Raw genomic sequence first — 17,920 nt, forward strand, 5'->3', positions numbered from 1 at the left:
AATTTGACACATGCCCCCAGATGTTTATAACTTGCATCTCTTTTCACAGTTCAGAAATGCACATTAGGGCATGCTTACCCAGGGAAAGGAACCCTTAACGGAATTATTCTCCCTGGAAGATGTTTCTTACTACCCATGTAATATAACATAACTAGTTGGGTACTTGTCTATTCAAGCACTTATGACCCCTACGCCTGGTCTCCATGAATACCCCGGTTGTTTCATAACCGAGCGGGTATTCGGATACACTCCGGACTATCGGGTCCAGAGGTCGAAGCGAAAAGGTCCGCCATGACAAATGATTTACAATCCGGCTAGGGACATTACATATGTCACTTGAATTACACAGTCACTAAGACTGATTAAATTCTTCTTCTATACCATCCAACAGGTTGTCTAGCCTACAATCCTGTTGGGAATACATTGCGGCTAATTCTACTTGATCATACACTAAACTGATGGGGATCTCTTTCCCATCAGGCCCCAAAGGTCCAACCTCGGCCATGTGGTTTGGGTCCGCTTTGGTATAGCGCGTCTTCACCATAGCCCAGGCTTCCCTTGCACCTTGTCGGCAGGCGGATATCTTCCATAATCGGAAGCGCCGTGCCGCTCCCTTGAGCATCTCTATAAGCTCCCCTATGCCTCCTGGCGGGGACGCGGATGTCCACAAGGCTTGGGCAATACCCTGAATCACCTGCCGAACTTGCTCGTGCAGTTGTGAGAGCTCTGGTAGAAGATCACCCGAAGACCCGGCCATCTCCTCCGCGAGACGACCGGTCAACATACCTGCAGACATAACTCTGTTAGTCGGCTTCTTCGCCGAACTCCTTTAAAAGTTCGTTCAAGCACTTACTAAAAATGCCACGCCGAAGCCACTTATTCTCCTTCACGGAGTCCGCAACCTGGGCTCGGACATCTTTCAGTTCCACGCCCAGCCGGATATTGGCGTCTTGGAGATCATTTTTCTCCTGCCTGACTCGCGTAAGCACGCGCTTGCCAGCATCTAGCTATCGATCAGCACGTGCCGCGTTCACCCCCACGGCCTCCGGATTCACTCCGGCGTCATTTGCAACATCTATTGTTAGATTTGCATGCATGCCGTATACTACCTGGTACCTGTATTCTTTGTAATGGAAACAAGTATTACCAGAGGGGCCCTTCTCGGACTCCTTCAACGCGGCAACAACGACCCCTAGTTGGGCCTTGCACTCTTCTCTGTACGAACCTGCATAATAATGATCCTTAAATCAGTTGCGCAACTGTTTCAAGTCTTAGGGGCTACTGATATACATAATCATCAGATTTACCTACCCGTATATCCTTTACATACTGGTCCGTGGCTCTGGCAAGACCATTTTGAGCAGTGCGGATGTATGCATCTCCTGAGTTGAAGGCATCGAACGCCTCTTAGGAGAAACAAGCATCACAGAGTACGGCCCGGCGACGCCTGTGATTCATGGCGCTCTCCACTTCGGAATAGGTAGCAGATAATCTGTCCGCATCCTCTGTAGGGGGAACATCCGGCGTCTGTCCCGTGTTAGCTTCCGCATGTGTGTCCGTCCCTGGAGCCCGACTGGTCGAGGCGTGATCGGCAGCCTCCCTGGATATAGTTCGGCGAGCGTTTTTTCTCCTAAGAAACATGGATGTCATTATATTTTAAGACAGACGACAACCACGGAGCGAGGTTTTGTTTCATACCTCTGCGTCGACGTCTCCATCCTAACCGCCTTCCTTTTGGCCTACCTGGCTTCGGTGCCCCTTGTTGGCGAGCTGCTGCGGGTTCGACACGGCGTCCCGAAGGCCTTCCCTATAAAACACCATATGTGTACGGTAGGTGAAGTGCATAAAGGGGGATCCTTTTTGGGAGTTGGGACTTTCGTTTTTCTTACGTGCGATGCAGGGAGTAGTCTGGGATAGTCGGCCGTTGTGGCCACCATGGCGTCGTCGCAGCTCAATTGACAGAATTGCCTGTCTATCAGCTCCACAAATATGTCCGGATCCTCTTCGAGTCCGGGATCGAGGGCCCGGTCAGGATCCTCCAGTCGTGGAGGTGGGCTGCTGACCTCCCTTATAGCTTTTCGTAGTTCTTGCCGTGAAATGGCAAGGAGAGTATCTACGACGAAGAATGCGGGAAAGTTGGGAGTAAAGAGTGATGACTCACCCAGCTCGGAGGGTTGTACATGGAGAACCCATCCCGTGGCTTAATACGGATGAACTCCTCTTCCTCTCCCTTGAACAACTCGGACAGAATTTTTGCTAAAGCAAGAGCAGAGTTCGGTCCCTTACGCCCGCAGCGGGTGGCATCATCTTCTCCGTTAAAACACCACAGGGGGTGCCATCGATATTGAAGCGGCTGCACCCCCCGCATTATGCATATTGACATAACCTCGATTGTTGCCAATCCTGATTGAGCCAGCACTTTAATCCGGTCCATCAGATAAAGGACTTCTCCGTTGTCTTCCTCCTGGGGGCTCCGTGGGCGCCAACTTCGGCATTTCTTCAGAGGAGCATTGTTGAACTCGGGGAGACCCCTCCGAACAGGGTCCGGAAGGGGGATGTCCTCCATGTAAAACCACTCCGAAGGCCAGTCTTCGGTCGTCTTCTTTGGGGTACCGGACAGGTATCCGGTCTCGGCCATGCACCATATTTCAGCTCCGCCCACTTGATAAAGTGACCCCTCCCGTGTGCGGGGTACAAGGCAAAATAGCCTCTTCCACAGCTCGAAATGAGCCTCGCAGCCCAAAAACAGCTCACAAAGGGCAACATAACCGGCGATGTGTAATAGGGAAGCAGGGGTGAAATTATGCAACTGGAGGCCGTAAAACTCCAGGAGCCCGTGGAGGAACGGATGAATTGGAAATCTGAGTCCCTTTAGTAAGTAAAGGACGAGGCATACCCGCTCCCCCTTGGAGGGATTGGGGAAGCTCTCCGCTTGCTCCCCGCCATTATAGGTGGCGAGCCCGGCTCGGAGGGGACCATATACGCTGGAGGAAGAAATCCCTGGGTCTGCAACTCTACTAATCGGCTGTGTGGGACGGAACACTTCTCCCAATCACCAGGCTTAGTGCTACGGGAGTGGGAGGAGGAGCTGCAATGGCTGGCCATGATGGAATGGATTTTTTCGAGCGCGCTCCGATGGACTCTCGCCGTGGGAGGATGGTGTGGATTGGATCTAAGAATTCCCATCCCTTTAATAGACGATTTATTTACCTGGCTAGGGGGCGAATGTAAAAATGCCCTGGCTCCTTGCCTTCGCTCGCCACGTGGAAGATATCCCTTATTGGGCGCAGAAGCCAAGAAGTGCAACATTTATGGGGAGCCGGACACTACTTAGCAGATATCCAGGATTTAGAGAAGAACCCGCCTTGCAATGCCGAAAACAATACTACGCGCCAGACTCATCGTCATTGAAGCCTGGTTCAGGGGCTACTGAGGGAGTCCTGGATTAGGGGGTCTCCGAACAGCCAGACTATCTCCCTTGGCCGGACTGTTGGACTATGAAGATACAAGATTGAAGACTTCGTCCCGTGTCCGGATGGGACTCTCCTTGGCGTGGAAGGCAAGCTAGGCAATACGGATGTGTAGATCTCCTCCCTTGTAACCGACTCTGTGTAACCCTAGCCCCCTCCGGTGTCTATATAAACTGGAGGGTTTAGTCCATAGAAATACATACAATCATACCATAGGCTAGCTTCTAGGGTTTAGCCTCTATGATCTCGTGGTAGATCAACTCTTGTAATACTCATATCATCAAGAACAATCAAGCAAGACGTAGCGTATTACCTCCATCAAGAGGGCCCGAACCTGGGTAAACATCATGTCCCCTGCCTCCTATTACCATCCGCCTTAGACGCACAGTTCGGGACCCCCTACCCGAGATCCGTTGGTTTTGACACCGACAATCGTCATCACCAACGATCCTCTCATCGGGAGGGGGTCAATCTCCATCAACATCTTCACTAGCACCATCTCATCTCAAACCCTAGTCCATCTCCTGTATCCAATCTTTGTATCCAAACCTCATATTGGTACCTGTGGGTTGCTAGTAGTGTTGATTACTCCTTGTAGTTGATGCTAGTTGGTTTACTTGGTGGAAGATCATATGTTCAGATCCATTATGCATATTAATGCCCCCCTGATTATGAACATGAATATGCTTTGTGAGTAGTTATGTTTGCTCCTGAGGACATGTGAGAAGTCTTGCTATAAGTAGTCATGTGAATTTGGTATTCGTTTGATATTTTGATGAAATGTATGTTGTCATCCCTCTAGTGGTGTCATGTGAACGTCAACTACATGACACTTCACCACTGTTTGGGCCTAGAGGGAGGCATTGGGAAGTAATAAGTAGATGATGGGTTGCTAGAGTGACAGAAGCTTAAACCCTAGTTTGTGTGTTGCTTCGTAAGGGGCTGATTTGGATCCATATGTTTCATGCTATGGTTAGGTTTACCTTAATAGTTCTGTTGTAGTTATGGATGCTTGCAATAGGGATTAATCATAAGTGGGATGCTTGTCCAATTAAGGGCAGTACCCAAGCACCGGTCCACCCACATATCAAATTATCAAAGTACCGAACACGAATCATATGAGCGTGATGAAAACTAGCTTGATGATAATTCCCATGTGTCCTCGGGAGTGCTTTCCTTTATATAAGAGTTTGTCCAGGCTTGTCCTTTGCTACAAAAAGGATTGGGCCATATTGCTGCACCTTATTTACTTTTACTATTTGTTACCTGTTACCAATTACCTTATCACAAAACTATGTATTACCGATAATTTCAGTGCTTGCAGAAAATACCTTGCTAAAAACCGCTTATCATTTCCTTCTGCTCCTTGTTGGGTTCGACACTCTTACTTATCAGAAAGGCTAAGATAGATCCTCTACACTTGTGGTTCATCAAAACTCTTTTCTGGCACCGTTTCTGGGGAGTGAAGCGCCTTTGGTAGCTGGAATTTGGTAAGGAAAAATTTATATAGTGTGCTGAAATTTACTGTCACTTGTTACTATGGAACATAATCCTTTGAGGGGCTTGTTTGGGGTATCTTCACCCCGACCACTAGAGCAAAGAGTTGCTCCTCAACCTACTGAACCTACTGAAAATGTACTTTGAAATTCCTTCGGGTATGATAGAGAAACTGCTAGCTAATCCTTTCACAGGTGACGGAACATTAGATCCTGATTTGCACCTAATCTATGTGGATGAAGTTTGTGGATTATATAAGCTTGCAGGTGCTACCTCTTGAGCACTCCGTTGATTTTCAGTTGAAGAGGAAAGGGTGATGCAGCAAAGTAGCGTAAGTATTTCCCTCAATTTTTGAGAACCAAGGTATCAATCCAGTAGGAGGCCACACGCAAGTCCCTCGTACCTACACAAACAAATAAGAACCTCGCAACCAACGCGATAAAGGGGTTGTCAATCCCTTCATGGTCACTTACGAGAGAGAGATCTGATAGAGATAATAATGATAAGATAAATATTTTTGGTATTTTTATGATATAGATTGAAAGTAAAGATTGCAAAGTAAAATAGATTGGAAACTTATATGATAGAGAATAGACCCGGGGGCCATAGGTTTCACTATTGGCTTCTCTCAAGATAGCATAAGTATTATGGTGGGTGAACGAATTACTGTCGAATAATTATGAGAATATCTAGGAATGATCATGTATATAGGCATCACGTCCGTGACAAGTAGACCGACTCCTGCCTGCATCTACTACTATTACTCCACACATCGACCACTATCCAGCATGCATCTAGATTATTAAGTTCATAAGAACAGAGTAACGCATTAGGTAATATGACATGATGTAGAGGGATAAACTCAAGCAATATGATATAAACCCCATCTTTTTATCCTGGATGGCAACAATACTATACGTGCCTTGCTGCCCCTGCTGTCACTGGGAAAGGACACCGCAAGATTTAACCGAAAGCTAAGAACTTCTCCCATTGCAAGAAAGATCAATCTAGTAGGCCAAACCAAACTGATAATTCAAAGAGACTTGCAAAGATAACCAATCATACATAAAAGATTTAAAAAAGAATTAAATATTGTTCATAGATAGACTTGATCATAAACCCACAATTCATCGGATCTCGACAAACACACCGCAAAAAGAGTTACATTGAATAGATCTCCAAGAAGATCGAGGAGAACTTTGTATTGAGATCCAAAGAGAGAGAAGAAGCCATCTAGCTAATAACTATGGACCCGAAGGTCTGAAGTAAACTACTCACACATCACCGGAGAGGCCATGGAGTTGATGTAGAGGCCCTCTATGATCGATGCCCCCTCCGGCGGAGCTCCGGAAAAGGCCCCAAGATGGGATCTCTTGGGTGCAAAAGGTTGCGTGGTGCTCCTGGATGTTTTCAGGGTATATGAGTATATATAGGAGGAAGAAGTAGGTCGGTTGAGCCACGAGGGGCCCACGAGGGGGAGGGCGCACCCAAGGGGGTAGGTGCGCCCCCTGCCTCGTGGACTCCTCGTTTATTTCTTGATGTCCACTCCAAGTCCTCTGGATCACGTTTGTTCCAAAAATAACTCTCCCGAAGGTTTCATTCCGTTTGGATTTCATTTGATATTCCTTCTCTACGAAACACTGAAATAGGCAAAAAAACAGGAATTTGCACCGGGCCTTGGGTTAGTAGCACTACTAGGAAAAGGCATGCTAGTGGCGCACCGAATTTGCCTTCTAATGGCGCACTACCGTTGCGCCACTGGCATCACGCCATTAGAATTAAATTCGGTGGTGCGCCATTAGTATCTGGTGTTCTAATGGCGCACCACGTAGTGTGCCATTAGTATAGCCTGCAGTGCGCCATTAGAATGCCTCCCAGGGGGCCATATGTACCCATGTGCTTTGGCATTCTAATGGCGCACCAGCAGTTAATGCACCATTAGTGTGATGATCACAGTGCACCATTAGTGTCTTGTGTGGTGCGCCATTAGTATGAATATTAGGTTTTATTTTTTTTTTGCTTTTCTAATTTTTGCACAGGTTACAAAATATATTATTGGACAGAATATAGACAGCAGCACACAGCAACATCAGATTCATCGAATACAATAGAAGATTAGTCTCCGAATACAATTCATCATATTAGTCTCCGAATTCAAAAGACCGAACAAAGATAAAACATTACAAGTCTCAAGACCGCGAGTATTGAGTTTGCCTTCACATTACAAGTCGATATCGATCATCTAAACTACCATCACATAGAAGAGAGCTGTGGTCATCACGATGAGCATCATCGCGATCAAACTGGTCTTCATCCGGTTCCTCCAACGCTCCCTCCTCTCTCCCTCTAGATAGCGGGCGTATCTACATTCGGCCTCCGCCCTAGTGGTGTACCCTTTGTAACTGTTACCGCTGAAATGGTGAACCTGTCTCCGACACTCCTCCCAGTCGTCGTAGACTCCGGGAACCTTACCCTTGTACACGACATACGACGGCATCTCTATGCACAAGCCAAACAACAGACAATACATAAGCAATATGTAAGTATGCAACAAAAGGATCGGAAGAGAAAAGCAAGACACTAATAGCACGATTCATGGTCCTACTAATAAATAGCATCGATTACATCTAAGTTGAACGACTGTCCAAACCAAAGAGACATACGAATTCATTAAAGTATAATTACAACATGAGCCAATCAATGTTTCAGAACTACACATCACTACTTTCGACTCGACTCATCGGACAGGAACATGGATGAAGCCGCCGTCTGTCGTGATGGTCATGAAATCGCGGTCGTTGTCACCCTGCATTTGTAGCATTTCATCTATCTCACTGTTGGACGGTTGGTATCTGAGGAAGAACTGCCCCGAGGTATGAAGGACATCTTAATGGATGATGTCCGCAAACTCCGACTGGATGCGAAAGAATTCTTGTCTGAGGTCCGCGTCCTGGACTACCGACAAGCTCGCGGCCCAATCTTTGAGATTATCTGGTAGCAGAAGTTGATGATGGTCCCTTACGATCGCCCGCATGTGATGGAGGGCGTAGTAGGCATCCTTCTGACCGCCAGGCGGCTGCTTGACGCAGCAGAACTTTGTATTGTGTGAGAACATGTGCTTGCCGTACTTACGAACTGCCCTGGTGAAGGTGCCTCCAGATTTGGCGTAGGCGGGGAGAACATCATCAAGAACTTTCTTGACATTTGTGTAGTCTATCTTGGAGTTACGGTTCGGTTCTAAATACGTGGCCATGGAATATTTCGGGCTTAAGAGGATGAGTGTGCAATGTGTGTCACTGCACAGAACACGGAATGTTAGAAAAAAAAAAGAACGATCGAAATCTAAGAAATCATATGTTACGGGGCGGTTAAGGGATGACTTACTCGGGAAAGTAAGCCACAAGGAAGTTATCCTTATCTGGGTTTGCCAGAATGACGCCTTCGAGGTGTGAACTCGCAACTTGGCGGTCCCCAGCGCTGCTCAAGTGCTTGGCACGCATGTAGAAGGGGTCGACTATCACGATGTCCGGGGTCTTGTCTCTAATGATCCGCATCTCCATACTCAGCAAAAACAGCCGAACGAAGGTGTAGTGCAGCGGATGAAGGTTAAACATAGCAAAGATGTCATCAAACCGCAGGACGATCGTACCCCCGATGTCGCCATCCACAAAGCCCTTGCCCTCTGGCACCTTGGCCACAAAAACCGGGTATGCCACATCCTTCTCTCTGAGACGCTGCTTCTCCAAAGAAAGAACACTGTCGTGCAGACTCCGCATAGCACCGGTTGCAGCATTCAGCATATTTGGCGGTAGCATCGCCCTACCCGCCACATGCACCCTCCTCGAGATATCCTTTGGTGAAGGTGGCCCGTCCTGAGCACGGATCGAACACGGTGCCGACTGGCTCGCACCGGCGCCCTTGTTAGTCTTTTGTTTCCATCCCTTCTTCTTGATCTCCTGTAATGGGACCGAGTTCTGCTCACAGACCGCCTTCTTGAGCGTGTTGGGGCTGATAATATTTCGCACCTCAGCTATCTGAGGCTCGGTGAAGGCGGGAGCTGGAGGCGTGTCCTGAGAACTGAACGCCAGGCGACGCCTGTTGCAATTGGATTTCTCCACCGTACCAGCTAGATCGCGGTCGTCTTGGTTGGGTTCTTGAAAAAGAGGCCCGCAGAACTCGTCAGCGTACCCATGTTCGGCAAAGTACTTATCAACTTTGGTAAATGTACCATCGTCGTTGTCGTCGCCGTCCGGATCCTGTGCCATAGGGCTGTCCGGATCCTGTGCCATAGGGATGTCCGGCAGGTCCGGTAGCATTGCGGCGTTCTTGCCATGGCTTGGCGCCGGCACGACTGGCGGTATTGTCTGTGGGGTGGTGTCCCCCGCCCCCAAACGAATCTGGCTCTTCGGCCAAAGCAGGGGCCAGTTTACATAGGTGCTGAGGGTCATCTCATCTTCTTTGTCGGCCCTAGCGGGTCGAATTGGAGGTAACAGCTCGTCGCAGCCTGGCAGCACCTGAACCACTTCAACCCTATACATTGTGGGTGGCATCGGATTACCGTGGAACATGGGGTTGCCCGGTTGAACGATTCTGCCCTTGGCGACATCGACCAACTCGGCACCCACGAAGTGCAGAAGAGTGCAAGGAATGTCGGCGGTGCCCTGCGAAAACATGTACAGGGCGTCAGGGATGCCCAGTCAAAGACAAGGAGATGAAGTCATTGGCCGAGAGGCTTAGTTACCGTGATGCCGTCGAGCTCGGCTAATGTCGAGGCACCGCCAACGGCGGGCGTGCAACTGACAGAGGGGGCGCTTGCTGGCGAGGTGCCGGCCGGCGGACACCCGGGTGCATTAAGCTCCAATGCCCGTGCCGGCGCCGGAGACACGAATACCGCCTCCGCCGGAGACACCAATGGCGCCGCCGTCGGAGACACCAATGGCGCCGCCAGAGACACCAATGGAGCCGCCTGCGCGCTGTGCGAGTTGCTGGCCGTGAAGCTGGGAACCGGGGGAGGCACCTGTTGGCCGCCCGCAATCCATGTCGTCAGCCCATGAATCAACGTAGGCACCATGGCGTTGAGCGTCGTTCCAAGTTGTTGTTGCACTTGCTCTTGGACAAGCTCCGGAATCCGCGCCACTTGTGCCTTGAGTTCTTCAACCTCGTGCGTCTGGCTTTCTGAGCTGGTCTTTTTCTCCTTCCGCACACCAGCGGTATAGTATGACCCCCATTTTGTGGACAAGCCTTTGCCGGCCACACGACCAGCTGATGTCGGCTTAGTGAGCTTATCCTTGTTTTTCATTACGTTGAACGCCCTATTTAAAGGGGTGTCGAAAGGGGAGCTCTTAGACGACCCGGCGCTACTGCTTTCAGTGTCCTGCGAAAGGAACGTGAACCATTTAGAAATATTGGGGATTAATTAGAGTGCAACCATATGGAGCTAATTACGCGGGGGTGTATTCCTTACCAGAAGAAGCTCAAGCGCCCTGGTCTTCGGATCCGTGGTAAGCTCCTTTGTTATCGGGTCCTCCTTGTACCGAGCCCTGACATAGTTCCTGGTCTGCTTGTCACCGCTGTATTTCTCGAAGCGGGGCGGTAGGCCTTGCTCGGCACGCTCCGCGTCCTCCTTGTCCCATATAGGCTCCGCCACTCTGTAACTGCCGGGACCGAGTTTGTGTTCCCCTAAGTTCAACTCCCGCATTTCTTTCCCCCACTGACTTGATTCGGAGGTTGCACTGCTCTCGCACTTGATCTTGAACTCCTTGTACTCATATTCGCTCATCAAAGGATATTTCGCCTTGATCTTCTCATAACTATCACCTTTATCAATCATTCTCTTCACCGCGCTTTTCCAAGTAGACAGGGTCGTGCTCATCTTCGTGAGGGCGGCACTATTCACTTTATTCCCTGAGAGGCGTGTGTTTTCAAATTCGGCGGGGAACTTGTATCGTTCGTGCAGCTTCGTGAAGAGGAGGTTGCGCAAATTCCCTCGGTCCTTATGCCTCAGGTTCTCGGTATTGATCGAGACGGTGCTTCGTAGAATGCACCCGAGCTGAACCGAGTTCCCCTTGACTATATGTTTGGGCTCCGTTGGATTCCCGTCGGAGTCCACTTGAGTGAATTCCTCCTTGACGGTGCGGAGCGCATTTGGGCGCCGGTCCTTCCTTTGCTTCTTCGGTTGGCTGCCATCTGTGTGTGCGCCGCCATCATCAGTGGTGGCATCCTCGGCGGCACCATCAGTGGTGTCATCCCCGACGCCACTAGGGGTTGTGTAATCAGGATCGGTGTCTTCCGCGGCGTCCTCATAGCGGTGAGGTTGTTCCTCCATCTCCTAGGACAGCTCCCAGAATTGCTTGCCGCCCGAACCACCGGCCTCATCGTTGTGGGCCATGTTTCGCTCCAAATAGGAAAAAAGTTTGGTCAAAAAGTTGGTTATTGTCAAGGAACAAGATCATGGTCTCGTCATTTAGGGTTTGTCGACACCGAGGCACCCTAAAAGCCTAAGCTTTCATCATTTAGGGTTTGTCGACGCCGAGGCACCCTAAAAGCCTAAGCGTACATCATTTAGGTTCTCATCGACACCGAGGCATCCGGGGCAGCCAAGTTAAGTTTTCATCATTTAGGGTTTATTGATGCCGAGGCACCCTAGGTTGGGCCTAATCACTTGGCACTAATCACTTGGCTCTATTGCCACCTATGGTTTAATACAGCAAGAATAAAGGGGCAGTTGATCCTACTTAATTAAGTACTAAGATACCCCGGCCCATGCATTAGTAGCAAGTACCTCATATGTCCGATTTTTAGCAAAGTCATGCGAAAATTCACGGAAAATTTCAGCATGACCTTTGCTGAAAATAGGACATATGGAGTACCCGAATTTGCCGGAACGGAAGTTAATCGACATTCCGTCAAACTCAAGGGCCTCTCGGGGTACCTACAAAATCATCACGACAAGAAGGGCCTCTCAAGGGCCTCAAGCAGCAGCAGCCCTTCACGAGCGAACTCAATGAGTGTGAACCAACAGAGTGTGGGTCACCACAGATTCTGTAGTCAAAAACCTTCAGGACAGAGTGAAAATAGTTACAATATGCTTGCAAGTAATTTTTCTGTAACTAAGGCACAATATGCTTGCAAGTAAATCACAATATGCTTGCAAGTAATTTTTCTGTAACAGTCTTGCCCCTATTTGAAGGACAAGCAAATAGATACAATGGGTAGCTTTGGCACAATCCTAAGGCACAATCCTCTGACTAATTCATCACTGTAGGCCGGCATGAAACACACTCCTCCAAAAAAGCCTAAAATTCCACTATTATTGCATGTAAAAAAGCCTAAAATCCACTAGTATTGCCTCTAAGAAAGCCTTAAAAGTCCACTATTATTGACAATCAAAATATGATCTGAACTGTAAGGAGTTAACTGAAAAATGAGTGTTAACTGAAGTTTTCCAGTACAGATCATAACTGAAGTTATTCATAGAATATAGTGACATCAAATGCAGTTAATTAGTCTTAATTGAATCTTAGTAAGGTTCATTCTGAAGTCAAAAGTCCCCAAACAGTGAAAGGGAACAAACAAAAAATGTTCGGGAAATTCCAAAAGAGTCTAAAGGTATGGGTTGGTTTTTGGTTCCAATTTGAAAACCCAAAATTTCATCAACACATTAATTATAATTTGTTTGTGCAAATACTTCTCTCAGGCAGCCACACACATCTTTCTTCATCCAATTTTTTCCTACAGCATCATTGAACATCTGAAACTTACCAGCTCAACTTGAGAAAAAAATGGATAGGCAGGGACATTTGTGCTTTTTGCCATCTAATCTAATCTACCTCTACTTGATTAACTATTGTTTTGGTTTTCACTTTGTGCTAGCCCATTAGATTAGTTGGTAAAGCACATGCTTCATCTTACATTCCCTACCTGTGTGTACATGCATTTGCAGGCTTTCAGTCCCTGACTAATTAACTACATTGCTGATCAAAGACCCTGCTGTTTACTGGGAGGTGGCAGTACTACTGTGCTAGTGTGCTAGTACTGGTTTTTATTCTTTGGAACCTTCTACTTATGAAGCTCTCTCAAGTAAAGATTTTCAACTAGTAGTACATTTTTGTATGGTGCAAAAGTCCAGCAGCACTAGAACTGAACTGATTGATCTATACATGTTGTAGGAGGAGCTATATCATTTTCTCCATGGGGAATTTTGTGTAGGTACTTAGACAGCCACACACATCACCAAATTTCAACAGGAGGCGGATACAAACTTACTAACCAGAATTTAGCTAGCAGTGCAGTAACTTGCAAGTGTTAATAGCTATAAACACTGAAATATGCATTTCTATCCATAAGCTGTCAAATATCATCAGAAGATAACAGACACGGTCGAGGGGAGGGAGGGATGGAATGGGGAGAAAGGGTGGAGAGGGAGGAAGGAGGAAGGAGGAGAGGTACCTGGGCGGGCGCGGCCGGTCGCCGGAGGGGTTGGGGTCAGGGTTGGGGTTGGCGGCGGCGTCGTCGAAGGGATGGCTCGATTGGTCGTCGGGGAGGCCTCCTGGGCTTCTCGGTTGGTCATGGGGAGGCCGGCGGCCGCGGTCGTCGTCCTGCACCCCGTGCCCAGACTAAGGTAGAGGCGGCGCAGGGCAGGGGCCGATGCGGGGAGGCTGTCGGCGACGGCAAGGTCGCGGAGGCGTCGTCTATGGTGGAGCTGCAGTGGTGGGGGGCGCGGGGGCGGCGGTGCACGTAGGGGCGGCGGCGACGTGGGGCGGGGCAGCGCGCGGGGGGGGGGGGGGGGAGGGACTAGATCTGGCGAGAGGGAGGGACGAAGGGGTCGGGCTAGGTAGAGCTAGGGGGAAGATTACTAATGGTGCACCCCCGAGCGGTGCGCCATTAGAATGTTTTTTCTAGATAGCAATGGCGCATCCCAGAGCGGTGCGCCATTAGAATGTTTTTATATAGCAATGGCGCACTACCAGAGCGGTGCGCCATTAGAATGTTTTTTAGATAGCAATGACGCACTACACGAGCGGTGCGCCATTAGTATGTTTATTATTATTATTTTTTGTTGCTATTTTTTAATATTTTTTTATAAAAACAGTAATAATTTTTTCATGAATACGAAAAAATATCATCAAATGGGGGTGCTCGGCGGCGGTGGAGCGGGGCGGGGAGGGTGCGGTGGGTCGGCGGCGACGGTGGAGCGGGGGAGGGTGCGGTGGGTCATCGGCGGCGGTGGAGCTAGCGGGGGAGGGTGCGGGGGGTGTTCGGCGGCGGTGGAGCGGGCCGGGGAGGGTGCGGTGGGTCGGCGGCGGCGGTGGAGCGGGGGAGGGTGTGGTGGGTCGGCGGCGGCGGTGGAGCTAGCGGGGGAGGGTGCGGGGAGGGGATCGAGATCGAGATGAAGGGGGATAGCGATCGAGATTTAAAAATATTCATCAAATTTGAAAAAATATTCATGAATTCGAAAAGTGCCCATGAAATTTAAAAATATTCATGAGTTCAAAAAATGTCCATGTAATACAATCGAGAAACGAAGACTACGATTTAAATACAATCGATCTTAGCTAGCTAGCTATCTATTCACAATCTTCTTGCCCTTCTTTTTTGCAAATGGAGTTCTTCTGTGGAATGGACATCCTTTAGGTAGGGTGGTCCTGCTTCTTCTTGTGGTGTATGCTGCTACTTCATCGTCGTCATCATGTTCGATCTTCGGGTCGCCGTACTTGTCGAAGTCTTGCTCATTGGCTACTCCATCCATTCTGATGATCTTCCTTTTGCCTCTCCTCACGACAACACGACTAGGCTTTGACGGGTCGGTAATGAAGAAGCATTGGTCCACTTGGGAAGCCATTACCCATGGCTCATTTTTCGCGGTGACGTTTGCGCCCGCGGTCTTGGATTTGGCTTCGGGTATAAGCAAGGTGGTGAAATACCGGTCTTCTTTTAGGACGCTCTTGGCCCATCTGACACGGAACATCGGGACCTTCTCTCCAGCGTAGCTCAGCTCCCAGATCTCCTCGATCCTTTCGTAGTATCTGTCCTTGTCGTTACCGGTGTAGGATTCCATCGTTACCCCGGAGTTCTGATAACCATCGCTCTTCATGTCCTTGTCCTCGGTGTAGAATGTGTAGCCGTTGATATCATATGCCTCATAGGTCATCAGGTTGTGCTGGGCGCCCTGTGACAAGGCGAATATGAGTTGTTCTTCCGCGGAAGAATCTTCATGTAAAGGGTACGACAGAAGCTTCTGCTTGAACCAACGCGTGAAACATGAGTTGTGCTCTTTGAGTATATCTCCGTCCGTCCTCTGTTGGCCTCGGTCATTGTACGTCTTCTCAATAAAGGTTTTGTGCTCTACCACCCAAGGATCGACCACGTCTATGTGTTGTAGCGCGACTAGGTTTGCTCTTTCAAAGTCGGCGAGTCGACCCTCGAAGTCGACATGCATTTCGCGGCGACCCTCACGGTGACCCCATCCAGCAAGCCTGCCGAGGTGCCTGTTGACGGGAAGACCAATGGGGTTCTCGATGCCTAGATAATTCGTGCAGTAGGAGATGCACTCTTCGGTCAGAAAGCCCCTGGCTATACTTCCCTCTGGACGTGACATGTTGCGAACGTATCCTTTGATGACACCATTCATCCTTTCGAACGGCATCATGCTGTGCAGGAACGTTGGCCCGAGTTGGATGATATCATCCACGATATGGACTAGCAGATGCACCATAACGTCGAAGAATGCGGGCGGGTACATCTCAAGCTCGCATAGTATCACCACGATCTCTTCCTGTAGACTTCTAAGTTGCCTCACGCCAATCGACTTCCGAGAGATGACGTCGAAAAAGTTGCATAGGCCAAATAGCGTTTCACGGACGTGCGCGTCCATGATCCCACGGATTGCAACTGGAAGTATCCGCATCATCAGCATGTGACAGTCGTGAGACTTCATCCCGCTGAACTTTTGCTTCGCTAGGTCTAGGTATCTGCTTATCTTCCCCGCGTAACCATAAGGAAGTTTTACTCCTAGGAGGCAGGTGAAAAACTGCTCGATCTCCTCCTGACTTAGAGTGAAGCACGCGGGAGGGTAGTCATTTCCGGTCTTCTTGGCCTTTTTGCCTTTGCAACGACTTTCTGTGTCCTGCTTCGCCTCATCATCATCATCATCATCATCATCATCATCATCATCATCATCATCATCATTAGCGTGAAGCTCCTGCCTGATGCCCATTGATTTCAAGTCTGCCCTTGCTTTTGGCCCATCTTTGGTCCTCTCTGGCATGTTGAGCAGGGTACCAAGCAGACTCTCGCACATGTTCTTCGTGATATGCATGACATCAAGGCTGTGAGGCACACGGTGGATCTTCCAGTATGGCAAGTCCCAGAAAACAGACCTCATTTTGCATACCTTCAGCAGCGGCTCTGGCGCCTTTCGCTTCTTTCCCGGCTCTGGCGCCTTTTGCTTCTTTCCCGGCAGTGGGCAGTCTTTCCAATTTTTCAACAGCTTGTCTATTTCCTCGCCGCTCCTCGTACACAGGCGTTTTCGGGGTTCGGTTTCACCATCGAACAGATCCTTGTGTTTCCTCCACGGGTCATCGTCGCGAAGCCACCTTCGATGTCCCATGACCACGGTTTTCGAAGACCCGGGATCTCTATCTAGCTGGCGATACGTTGTGTCATCCATGCACCTTACGCATCCAGAAAATTCGTGGACTACCTGCCCCGCGAGATATCCGTAACCGAGATAGTCGTGCACCGTCGTGAGCAGTGCGGCTCTCATAGGGAAATATTCTTTCTCTGCGGCGTCCCACGTATTGGCTGGCGTTTTCCACAGCGTGTCTAGCTCCTCCTTCAGCAGCCCCAGATACAGATTGATGTCGTTCCCTGGTTGTTTCGGCCCTTCAATTAGCATACTCATGTGAATGTACTTCCTCTTCATGCACAACCAGGGGGGAAGGTTGTACATCCACACAAACACAGGCCAGGTGCTATGTGTGCTTCTCTGGCTGCCAAACGGATTGACTCCATCGGTGCTTGCACCCAGCATGATGTTCCTGGGATCCTTCCCAAAATCTGGGTATTCGAAGTTCAACGCTTGCCATTGGCTCGCATCCTTAGGGTGACTTGGCATCTTGTCTTTTTTATTTATCTCCGGATCATTTCCGTCATCTTCCCGCTTCTTCTCCTCCCTATCCGCGTGCCAACGCAGGAGCTTTGCTACCTTAGGGTCCGCGAAATACCGCTGCAGACGAGGAGTGATCGGAAAGTACCACACCGATTTTTGAGGAGCTTTCTTCCTCTTCTTGTATCAAGTGACGCCGCACACCGGACATATGGTAGACTCCGCGTGCTCGTCCCGATAAATGATACAATTGTTCATGCACACATGGTATTTCATGTGCGGTAAATCCAGAGGACACACGATTTTCTTCGCCTCCTCGAAACTGGTCGGGCACTTGTTCCCCTTGGGAAGACGTTCGTGCCAGAATGACATGTTCTCGTCGAAGCATGCGTCGGTCATTTTGTGTTTTACCTTCATCTCTAGAGCCATGAGCGTTACTTTTAGGCGGGTATCCTCGGGCCTGCATCCTTCATACAATGGAGTAACCGCGTCTATCTCCAGTTGATCCAGCTTGGCTTTCTCTCGGGCGGCAGCTCTTGCGTTATTCGTCTGCTTGAGAAGCAGCTCTTGAATATGAGGGTCCTGCACCCAGCCTCCATCGTCGTCTGCTCCGGCATCTTCATCTTCATGATCATGCCCTTCGTCTTAATCTTCCTCATCATCATGTACGACATCTTCTACATGATGACTGTGTACAGCATCACCGTCGTGATCATGTCCTGGAGATTCTTCATCTTCTCGCCCGCCCTCGCCGCGGTGGTACTTGTCTTGTTGCCCTTCCTCATTTCTTTCCCGGCCCCCATGGACGACTTCATAGTCATCTTCATCACCTTGCCACCGATAGCCA

At 49.2% G+C, this 17,920-nt stretch overlaps 1 pseudogene; it reads right to left on the minus strand.

The window, feature by feature from the left end:
• Window positions 1-1,007: 1,007 nt before the first annotated feature.
• On the minus strand, window positions 1,008-17,502 carry LOC147972066 (uncharacterized; annotated as a pseudogene).
• Between the last annotated feature and the right edge of the window lie 418 nt (window positions 17,503-17,920).

This window comes from Triticum urartu, chromosome 5A (assembly GCF_056163025.1).
Source record: "Triticum urartu cultivar PI428250 chromosome 5A, HENAU_Tu73, whole genome shotgun sequence".
NCBI lineage: Eukaryota > Viridiplantae > Streptophyta > Magnoliopsida > Poales > Poaceae > Triticum > Triticum urartu.